At 38.6% G+C, this 11,778-nt stretch overlaps 1 pseudogene; it reads left to right on the forward strand.

The window, feature by feature from the left end:
* Positions 1-6,413: 6,413 nt before the first annotated feature.
* LOC102807966 (protein LEG1 homolog pseudogene) lies at positions 6,414-7,457 on the forward strand (annotated as a pseudogene).
* The last annotated feature ends 4,321 nt before the right edge of the window (positions 7,458-11,778 follow it).

Genomic DNA, 11,778 nt, shown 5'->3' on the forward strand with positions numbered 1-11,778 from the left:
TTTGCCCACTTGAATAAACCATTAATAGAAAATTGCTAGTATATTTTTATTTACAAAAGAAATTCCACAGCATTTTACAATTTTTGTCATTACATTGAATATTTTTTTCACTTCCAACAAATGTGTACACTTCCTGATACATCTTCGCCAGCCAAGGTTCTTTTATTCAGTCATCGCTTCAATTTTACATCAAACACTGAGCATAATTATCTAGAATGGAAGCAAACAAATAAGTAAATTGTAATGATTAGAACACTGTAAACAGCTATAGTAAACAATGCAAACGAATTTTAAATTGCATAACGGTCACCGGCCCACGGCATCGACGCAGAAAATTGGAGCAAAAAAAAATTTTTCCCGATCAATTGCGATGTGTTCCAAATAAAAAATATGTTATTCCAGTCCAAATCAGCTCAATTACTTTAATAAAGAGTTATTGTATAATGTACAAAATATTGATACATTTTGATGAATATTTACAGCTACGGCACAAAAACTGCTTCAATACCGTAGACGATTTTAGCCCGATCGTCAACAAAACATCACCCGTCTCCAGGGCAAGCGACTGGAAAAAGATACCGGTGATCGGTATAATCCGCCATTTTATTTGAGTGTGTTTGCCACCTGACTCTGCCCGGTGACGTCATCATGTGCGCTATAGAAGGAGGTCTGTGATTCGTTGACTAAAATTGTCGATAGTGGGTCTCGTTGAAATCTCGTTACATATACATATATAATAACATCGGGTCAGATGTATGTAGGGCACAACATCAAAATCAAGGTAAAATAATAAAATAAAAAGGCATTAATAACAAAAGCAATAAAATAAATTTAAATGAATCAGATTGTAATCAGATTGAGTATTTTCATGTTTCGTCTGATATTTCTGTGGTATTCTGCTGCTGTAACTAATGCGAGATTTGTTCCGAAATTCAGTTTATTGTGTGCACTTCAGGGTTAATTGTTTTTTTGCTGAAACCATCCCTATTTTTTAATGGCAGTGTCGAACTAGTTTCACTCGCACTGGTAAATCTGCATTGCTGCTTGAATGAAAGCTAATTAAACACATTTTCCAGACCGGCGAAAAAGTCTGTAACAGCCAATTTTAACAGCCTATCACGTGACTTTACTCTGAATGTCAACATGGAAATAGGTTATTTCATTTTACGCAGGAATAATTGGGAGTACAACATGTGAGGGACTGTATCAACAAAGATGTGTATACTGAAAAGTAATATCTATCATTCTTTTGCATCGCTGAGCATTTCTATTTTAGTATGCTGGTTTGAAAATGTTGCATAATTTGCAATGTTTTTTTTGTTTTATTTTACTGAAACGCCCCTAATGGTTGAGTCCCGGGTTTGAAGGAGACTGTAACAGTGCACCACGTTTGAATACTAGTACAATGGTGAAGGATTGTCGCGATAGGGCGAAATTTTCGAAGTCCGTCATACGTAGTTTAAATTTAGAATTGTGCAATGCCGTGCAACTGCGGTACTCCACTGACGGGATGACTTTCATCGACTGCAGTCGTCGCTGAGCTGCATGCTACAACTTCGCTTGTGGGTGTGGATTGAATAAATCTTGATTGCTGGTTGAAATGTTACTCATTTGGCAGTGGTAATCTTTATTTGGAACTGGGTAACGCCGCAACGTCACCAGCAGAAACCTCTTGGTACTTCATTGTTGATGATTGCTGCTCCACGGCAATTTTATTACCGGTGGATCTTCCGAGAGCCCTTCAAGGTTATAAAACTCAACATACATCAAGTTCTCTCAATCGTAGTGATACGATGAATCGATGTGATGTACACCTAATATACCAAAAATGTTGCTGAACGATTTGAACCGGATATAAACACGCGAAAATTTGTTTACAAAATAAAAATAGTTCGGTTGCCAATGGAAACAAGCCGGTAGGCTGGTTGGCGATCCGCTCTGCTAAAAATACAAGCAACATGTTTTCGGCTGTTGCTATGGTAGGACATGAACGTGAACTTGAAGCCAACGTCGGTTTATAACTAACACCGGACACTGTATACGAAGTTCGCAAAACTAACCAACCGTTTTGCGATAGTATTTCCTAGATTGAAGGCAGCATTTACAGTTCATTCAAAGTTCAAAGTTGTGTTCTGATTACATTGATACAGTGTAACAATGTCGGCGCCGGTGATCTATTACCAGTACGCAACGTAGCCAAAATAAAAAGCATGATCATTTAAACACTGCTATTAAAAGACTGGCAGGAGGTAATAAATTTGGGGCGAAAGAATTAAAAAAAAAGAAGTTTTTGGCTGTTGCCATGGTAGTGGTAGGCCAGGACTGTTTTTCCAATTAGTGATGGTAAGGACTGGTCTGCCTGTCAAATACGAACAAAATCAGCCAAAGCAAAGGAGTTAAAAACCGTTACTGGTGAAAAGTTAACCCAACTTTAGGGTAAATTTTTTCAATAATGAAAATAGACACAAACAAACAGTAAATATTTGTCCACACTCAAGCTGAGTAGAATGAGCTTCGTCCATGCTTTTTAACCGTAGAAATGTAGGGTGTAATACATTTGGCGCGAAGGTATTCAAAAATCATTTTTCCTGTTGCCATGGAAACGGTGGGTCAGAATTTGTTTTCAGATTTTACAACCTAACTAGAGTGAAGGTGTGACTTGCCTGCCAAGTTTGAACCGAAAGGCCCAGCCAAAAAAATCACAGAAGAGCTAAGAAGCCATTCCTGGTGAACAGTCACCCCAACTTTGGAGTCACATTTCTCGGTAATGAAAAAAGATATCAAAAATTTAAATAGAAACTTTGTGCCCACACTCAAGCTGAGTAGAATGAGCTATGTGTAACCACGATTTCTGTTGAGTTGCGCCAATGGGTATTAGACCCATGGGGTTAATTTGTTGTCATCAAAGGAGGATATTAGTGTAGGTAGGCCACACATGATTGGGTTAAAATCACCCAGAGTAGTTCATTTTGTATTGTGAACGAGCCCGAGCCCCTTATTTTTATTATTTAGTCAGCATTGAGTTGTATTAACCAGCGCGTTTTTGTTGTGAAAGTTTTTCTGGTGTCAAGGATAATTTGCATAATTTATGTTGGTGACCTAGTTTTTGAGTTATTATATTTGTCTTGTATGTATATTCCTAGGAGTAAACAGTATTTCTTTTGTTCGTTATCATGCTATTTTGATAGGGAATTTTCTTGTGTTTTAAAATTTATGAGTGCGTTCTACTTTGACGCAGTATGGGCTGAACTTTTGTTGACAAGTTGGTCTTGGAAAGTTGCTATGTGAGTGACGTCATGATTTCAACACACGTAGGGCATGACCAGATTTTCTTTTTTAGAGGGTTTCGCTGCGCACCGCTAATGACTTTGTATTGTGTCAGCGCGTTTTTTTTTTTTTTTTTTTTTTTTTTTTTGACCCATAGGTTGTATTATTTTATAGAGTTATTATAATTTTAGATGATATAAATTTCGTAGTTAGGGTTTAAATATTTAGAGTTGCAGGGAGTTTAGATTGGTCCCCCGGCCTTCTTGCAATTGGTACGAGCCTACCTAGGAGCGAGACGGAGGCAAGCGGTTGTTATGGCGGATGTTGTGAGTTGACGTGCGACAAGAAGTCTCCGGAACATTTTGAATATTTCTACATTTTTGCTCGGAAAGTTAATAATCAAGCTGCAGAGAAACTCAGCGTGGATGTGACAGAAATTCCGGATCATTTGAAGTTTTTCAAGCATCGTTTGTTGTGCACGAAGAAATCAAGTTTGTGGACCGACAGAACCGCCGTTGAAGATACGTGAGTCCCGTATACTGTGTCCATAAAAACTTCAGTTGGACCCATTTCGATAGTGCATGCCATATGTATTATAATCTAAGGTTCCTTAGTAATTTCCCCGTATGAGTTGTTTTTATTGAAGCGTATAATTTTAATTTTTGTTACGACATAGTGTATTTTATCGTCCTTTGAATTTACCGCCCTATAGAGTACACTATCAGTGAAGAGTTTCGGGAGTACCGGATTAAATGAATAACTTGTTGCATTTATAGTCATTTTCCCTTGATTGTTCAATGAATCTGGCTACTTAGCGTTTATCGTGTGTTTTGACGTTTTCATTGTCTGTGCGACTGAAGTATATTTGGCCTTTCCGTCGCACTATTCAGCGTACCGCGCGCTCAGTTTTCTGTTTTACATTTTCGGTCATTCCGGCTAAAATTGTTGTTATACGGATTTGTGCGTTTAAGCGTTAGAGAGCATAAACCGTATTACTATTGCGTTTGTTACATATTCCTGTATTGAGAACTAAACATAGATTGTTCTGTGGTATATCTTACGTAGACCCCTTTAACTATTCTTATGTTTGGCCTATTTGTTAAAGGGCGAGTACTAATTTTTTATACTTACTGACATTGTGGTAAGTTGTAAATTTTGAGTGGATTCCTGTTACTGATAGGAGAAATTGAATTGGGCATTTAGTATTTTCTATTTTGAATTTACTAAGTAGTCTGTTGTACACCTTTTGCTGTTTTAGGCTAACTTATATTGATGTTGTGTATAGTTAGCCAGTGTGCAATTTTGTTGTTGTTATTTATTAAATCATTTTTTGTGGGAAACTATTCCATGTGTGTTTGGCCATACACCTTCCTTGCACTGGTAAATATCGGTAAAGCTGTCCATGCCATAACCCGAACCTGTGAGATAAATTTGTCTGCTTCGAGTGCCTCTACTGTGACGTTAGGGAGACCCGTTGTCACTGGTTACAAAGGTCATTGGAGGGTCACTGAGAGAGGGCTTACATATGTCTGAGGTGTTTTATCCTAAATTTGTAGGATGAGATACATTTGGCGCGAAGCTATCCAAAAAACAGTTTTTGGCTGTAGCTATGGCAACTGTAAATACCTATTTTGATTTCCGGGACGAATCAAAATAAACTGCAGTACATATGTAATAATGTGGAATACTTCATTTTTACTGAGAACATTTTTTCGCTAAAATAAATTCAAGTGAAAATGCCATTTCTCTCATACTCTATTGAGACTTGACACAGCACAGTGAGAATTAGATCCACACGAAAATCTTTCAGCGAAAATAAATTAAGTGAAATTATATGGGACTTCATGAGAGTTGGAAATGAAAAAATTGTATGACACCCACCCCTCCATATACACTGCACCCAAACATCCGTTCACCAGTGTATTCTATTTGACTTCAGGAGAAATTGAATGAATGAACGTCAGGGAATTATAATTTCAGCCTTTAGGTCAGCACTGATGAAATAAACTACCTCGTCTTTATGCAACATCAGTGACTTCAAAATTTCACTTGTTATTAATTGCATGGGAGTGCCAGTCTTTTATTTTCTATTGTTATGTCAATGTCCTGCGATTACTCGGAAGCTGTAACCACAGATCGTCTAGGGGCTGTAGCTAAATCCTGGTATAAGTTAGGCAGGCTTGAACTATGCATGTGGAACCAACTGAGAGATATATCCAATCCTATAGATTTCTCATTGTTTGGTAACTATTTGCTGCAAGTGCAACAAACATTAATATAAAAATATTACCCACACAGCATTCTACAGGTTACTTGTCTTACCAATTGTATGTGCTTACGTACTGACATGTGACCGGACCCAATGTGACCAAACGGGTCACTGATATTATACTGATACGATAGATATGATACACGTCTAAATCATGAATCACTCGGCGTTGAAATTTGTAAGCTTCTTCTGTGTGTTGTACATTGTAAAAAGTGTTGAAAGTTACGCCAGAATTCAAGCATGTGATTCTGGGCGGGAAAGTTGCGATTTAAAGGTTAGTGAAAACTACCCACGCCTGTGAAAGTTCGTCTCCATTCTGGGACCAAGTACCGGCACGTATTACAGACTACGACGTAATTGACGGGTTTAACCAAACGAACGACTTAATATTTGCTATATAACATGTATGGCCGAATGTTCTTATGAGAAAAATAAAATAATGTTGATCAGTCACATGGTTTGTCTGCCATCTTTGATTAAGTGGAAATAGTAAATGTAGTATTATGTTTGTTGTATTAGACTAATTGGTCTGATATTTTGCATTTGCATCCACTCAGTAGATGCATTCTTTCTTTCAAATATTACATGACTTAGCGCCTACACAGTGGCTCATTTTTATGTGTAACTGTAACTGGTCTCGTGATTGGATGCATGAAACTGGGTTCTACTACCAACGCTTGTGGCTTTGATTGTTAATCGGATATCGGGAACCACGTGTTTAGTCAAAATAACAGCATGTGATAAAAAATCTTCATTCCTTTGTAACCCGGGTTTTATCTTACCAATTGCATGTGCTTACGTGCTGACATGTGACCGGACCCAAGGTGAACAGACGGGACACTGATATCATACAAAATATATGATAAACGTCTAAATCATGGATCACTCAACGTTGAAATTTGTAAGCTTCTTCTGTGTGTTGTACATGGTAAAAAGCGTTGAAAGTTACGCCAGAATTCAAGCATGTGATTCTGGGCGGGAAAGTTGCGATTTAAAGGTTAGTGAAACTACCCACGCCTGTGAATGTTCGTCTCCATTCTGGGACCAAGTACCGGCACGTATTACAGACTACGACGTATTTAACGGGACTGTAACTGTCGATCCCTGGAACTATGTGCAACGTATGGGTCTGTATAAAATATTGTTGAAATCCACCGAAAAATACATGCGCGACTTCGGGCCTCGTAATTTAGGCAACATTCTTTGGGGCCTTCCACTCCAATTTGGATGGCAGTTCTCAACACATCGTCTGAACGATCCATTCAATTTACAAAGTGATCAAGAAGACAAGTTCTACGTATCGCATAACAGCTTTTGGGCCAGTATGAACTACTACCTGTCAGTTATTCCATTCCTTTGCGCCGTTGAAGCAGGTGTCATTGACCTCGAGGGACTGCAACTTAAATTGTTAAAACCAAGTGGGCGCGCTGATCAATACTGCAATAGTATTGCTTCTTGCCGTGAATTAATTCCACAAGCGTTTCAAAAATGGATTGAATTTTACCAACATATGAAACACATTACTTGCCGCAAGGGCCATTGTACTCCCATAGGCGCAGCGCAACAAGACTATTTACTGTACTATATGTGGGACGCTCATAAAGCTTCCTTGGAATCTGCTTATGAGATATTTGAAGATCTCCTTTCGGGATATCCACTTGCAGAACAGAAGTTTGGACGTGGATGGACACATTTTGTCGAGTATACCGCTTCTCTCCGATTTGTCACTAACTGTACATACACATACTTTTTCGAAGAGCTGTCTCTTCCGAAACGACTCCTCAGAGATGGAGACCACCCGCCTTTCATTCGGGATCTTACAGTTTACGAGAACCAATCCCTGGCAATAATCAATGTATTATTGTTTGTCGATTCGTATACAGGTAATCGCACTATTTCACACATTGTGACGTCACTTTAAGTGAACACGAGGCGGAAAAAGGTTCATCTTTGAGGGAATGTGATTCGTGACAAGGGTATATCTAAAGTGAGTAAGATATGTCAGGTTAAGAAAACAAATCAATCACTAGATAATGTATACGTAATATACACATACATTATTATTACTATAATGCAGTACATCTGCTGACATACCGATGACTGTAGTAAACGTTACATGAACTGTGAGTACTATAACAAAACGCCATAGCCTCGCACTGACGTATGTGGAGTAAGTAATTTATTTTCACGAGTGATGTGTTGGGGAGTAAATGTAGTGTGTTAACTCCCCGGGGTAGGATTCGGGAAGACTATACCGGAACAGAACCAAACAGATCAGTTGTATGCAAAAAACACAGTGGTGGTTTATTGCCAGATAGACTGATATAGTAAGTAGTAACAACAGATGAACACTGGTGAAATACACAAATTCTGAGTATATATACTCTCTGAACGAACGTGATAGAAAACACAACTCTATAAAGTAGCAATCGTAACATAAATATAAATTGGCGGCAATGTGTACGATAGGTCAATAACATCTCGCCTGTGATAGGCTAAAATTAAAACAATCTGATTGGCTGAGAGATTTATCCCAGAATCCGAGACGTAACGTTACATGACTGCTTCTCTAAATGATGTGGTGTGGGGTTGCGGTGCGATCTGTTGTCGTATTTGGTCGAGAAAACACAGCACGGATACATCGTATCCATCGTCCAAATCGCACGGTTGGTGAGTGCCGACTCATTGCCGACTTTACCAACCCGTGCGGGATCAGCCTGGGTAAACGCGTATTTTATATTAAACAAATGGCCAAGTTTGATTGGACGCGCCTGTTGAAAAAGCGCCCAATCAGGCGATGTGTAACATTGCGCGGTAAGCTAAAGAACAAAATGTGGCAAACGAAATGGCAACGTGTAGCACGACGGTTACTGCGAAATTCGTCTAGTAATCGTGCGTGCAGAGTGTGTTTAGGTTGTTTGCCAAACCCCCAAAACCGGCGCTGCATTTTTTCACACAGTTTTCAACAATTGTTTATGCCAACGTTGCAGACTGTGTGTGGCATACTTCGTCAGCAAAGTGACAAATATTTATGTCAACTATGTTTTAACAAAGTAATGAAACTGTCAATTGCAACCTGAAAGAAAATCTCATAAACTCCGAGTCTGTCGATCATTCAAGAATTGAACTGTTGCACACTTTTCGTGATTTGACACTCCCTGTCATCGTTGCAACAAACTCGTCCTTTTCAGCTAGTAATGCCTCAATTGCATGGTTTTGGTGATAGGTGAGGCTTTTATTTTGAAAAATTTGGGTCACCATTTAAAAAAAACGCTCTCCTATATTTTGATACAAGATAGCTGATTGGCTGTTTATTTTTGCCCCGTTTTCCTTCCTTGTCGTTAAGGGCGCCTATTAAATACACACTGTCGTGATTCAATCTGCCAAAGGTTAGTTTGGAGGGGTGACCGAAATAAATGTTTCTTGAGTGGCGAAGATGCAAACCGCACAAGAGCATTTACCTATTTCAAATTCTGACCATTGATTGGTTGATCCGGCGTTCCTCGTTGCAGTGTTTGCTGTTGCGTCAGCGATGAAAGTACAACTAACACGACAAAATTCAAGCGTTTTTCTGATAAACAATTCAACATATCCAATGGATATTAATTGTGACAAATGGCTTCTTTATACGCATTTTTGACATCAATATAAAAAATAAATGACTCTTAATGACACTGAAACGCTGGCTGACACTCGGCATCTGGTGAGTGTCATTGCCGCAACTGGGACATTTTCATTCGCTTTTCAGTCGGGGTTTCGGTGCTTTCAAATCTGCATGCGTCGATCTATATAAACACTACACTTCGATTTGTTGTTCAACTTCTGAAAAAAACAAAACAAAAGGAGTTAGTTAGTGGCACATCACACCGAGATTGACTTTGTTTTATTTTGTATTGTATGGTCGAGAACTCTTAGGTGCCAAATCCAACTTGGCAGTTCAAGTTATGAAACAAATGCGGAGAAAACCAAACTTTGGAAGAGTCTATTTTATTCATTTGCATACCAGTTCAGACAATACCAATGTTACTCCACGGCGAATGACTGTGTAATTTGCAATACATAATGTAACGCAATGTACAACACTGGCTCTCAAAAACAGTTTCAAGTCCTATTTATTACCTCGGTCGGATAATGCATTCTACATTCTAGGCGGGAAAGTATCTGAGTGGTTGAAATTTGAAAGTGTAGATACAACGTACTAAAGTTGTGTTTTGTGCCACGTGTGCACTATAATTTATCACGTTAGAATCGAATTCATATCAGTAACACGTCTATTTATAGACATACTTTCCGTGCAAAATTTAGGCGTTACTGCTAAAATTGACTAAGTGTTCAAAACGCCATAAAAAGGCGCCGCCGACGGTGCGCGTCGCACAATCTTTTTGCTAGCTGTCAAACAATTCAAAACATCTACGCGCCTAAGTGAAAAGGTTGACGCGCGAAAAATAAAAGTCAACCCGCCAACCGACTCCACTCTAAACCACGCCCACAGAATAAATAAGTTTATCTGCGTTATCTGACCGTCAAATGCCAGAAATATGGCTAATACCGTTACTGTCGCCGGTAAAATATTGAAGAGAGAGTCAAAACATCAGAAGAGGTTGAAAATATGATTGTTAACGAAATTATGTTGTGTGGCGGTAATCCTCGCGAGTGCCCTCGCGCAAGGAGATCATCATTTGACCTACTAACGTCGGGCAAATGATCACCTGCGCTCGGACACAAACGCCCATATTCGGAAAGTAATATATAATATACCCCGCGGAGTACTGGCTAAAGATCGTGAAAAATTGCCATTTTAAAGGGCATTCTTACAAATAATTGTCTGCAATTTTGTGAAAATGATGACGTGCAAACAAGGAACATATCTCTTGGTCCATTAAAGTTATTGTTCATACATGAGTTGTTGAACACACTACATAATTTGTAATTTCATTCAGCTTGTCTCAGTTATAATTCAAGACAAATACAAGGCACAAATATAGAGAATATAGCAATTTATATTTTTGTCTGCAATATTGTTGTGTAAGCAGTAATTATGGAAATAAATTATTATTAATATAGATTTCTGAATTATCTTGTCAAAATATTTTTTTTTCTTCCAAAAAACGTTTGTTTTGTCATGTCTCACAACTGAAAGTCCGAGCTGACTTTGTTTTGGTTGTAATAACCCAACATTAAACATACAATATACATTTGTATTCAGTCTGATGTGAACTAATCCAATCTGCCCAAGAGTTGATTTAATTAAATAACTTTATGTTTAATCATGTTCTTTACAGGTGACGCATTTCTGTCGCTGTGGGAGAGGACCATGTGCTCTTACGAAGTACGGAAACAGGCGATGTTACTGTTGACTACTATTTTAAATGACAAGATGCGGATCCCCGTCATGCTGCTGCGACTTATAGAGAGGATCATCTCCACGTGCGTTTTCATTGAATAGATATGTACATTATAGTGTCACTAAACTTTCTGATAATTATGGTAATTATTAAGCCTCGATTTCAACCCCAAACTAAGCAGTTATGTAGATTATCTCAGACATAATCTGTACCAGGTTGCAAGACATCTAATAAAAACCTTCAAATTTAAATAATATGCATGAAATTCAGCCCTAAACTAACTAGGTATTATCTATTATGGACTATTTTTGTAGTACTGTATGCCTGCAGATATCACCCGGGTAAAGCGGCTGGTCTGTCTGGATATGCCTAGGAACCAACAAAGCTACATATACGGACACCCCTGCGATTAAAACGGGTTTAACAAATTTCTGTTAACCTCCTCCTCTTGCAAGTCCCTTTCAGGTGGCTAACCAGATCGTGTGTGTGGTGCAGATGAGGAAAGGCTAACAGTGGCGCCCAAACTGCGGGGCGTATATGGTACATGTATTGATGAGGTATTGTAGTGCTTATTGTGTGGGTAACATTTATTTTTTTGTTTTCTGTCTGTGTGCATGTGCAACAAATGCACGAATCTACTTGACACAGAGGTCTAGGTTTTTTTACCTTTTTAGGTGACCCAACAGGTGACATTGAATTTAAAGTGTGGAAACACGTGGTAATGTTTCTACAGAAACAGCAACCAAAGGAAAGGCAATTCAATAGCAGACTTTGGCAGTAGACTGGAGTTAGATCTAGAAATGGTATGCAAGCTAGCTTATAAAGATATGGATCACACTCTGAGGATGGTAATTGCTAATGACCAGTTTAGTAAAATAATGTGACCAAGGGATAATA

The sequence above is a fragment of the Saccoglossus kowalevskii genome, chromosome 10, assembly GCF_978046115.1.
Source record: "Saccoglossus kowalevskii chromosome 10, keSacKowa6.1, whole genome shotgun sequence".
NCBI lineage: Eukaryota > Metazoa > Hemichordata > Enteropneusta > Harrimaniidae > Saccoglossus > Saccoglossus kowalevskii.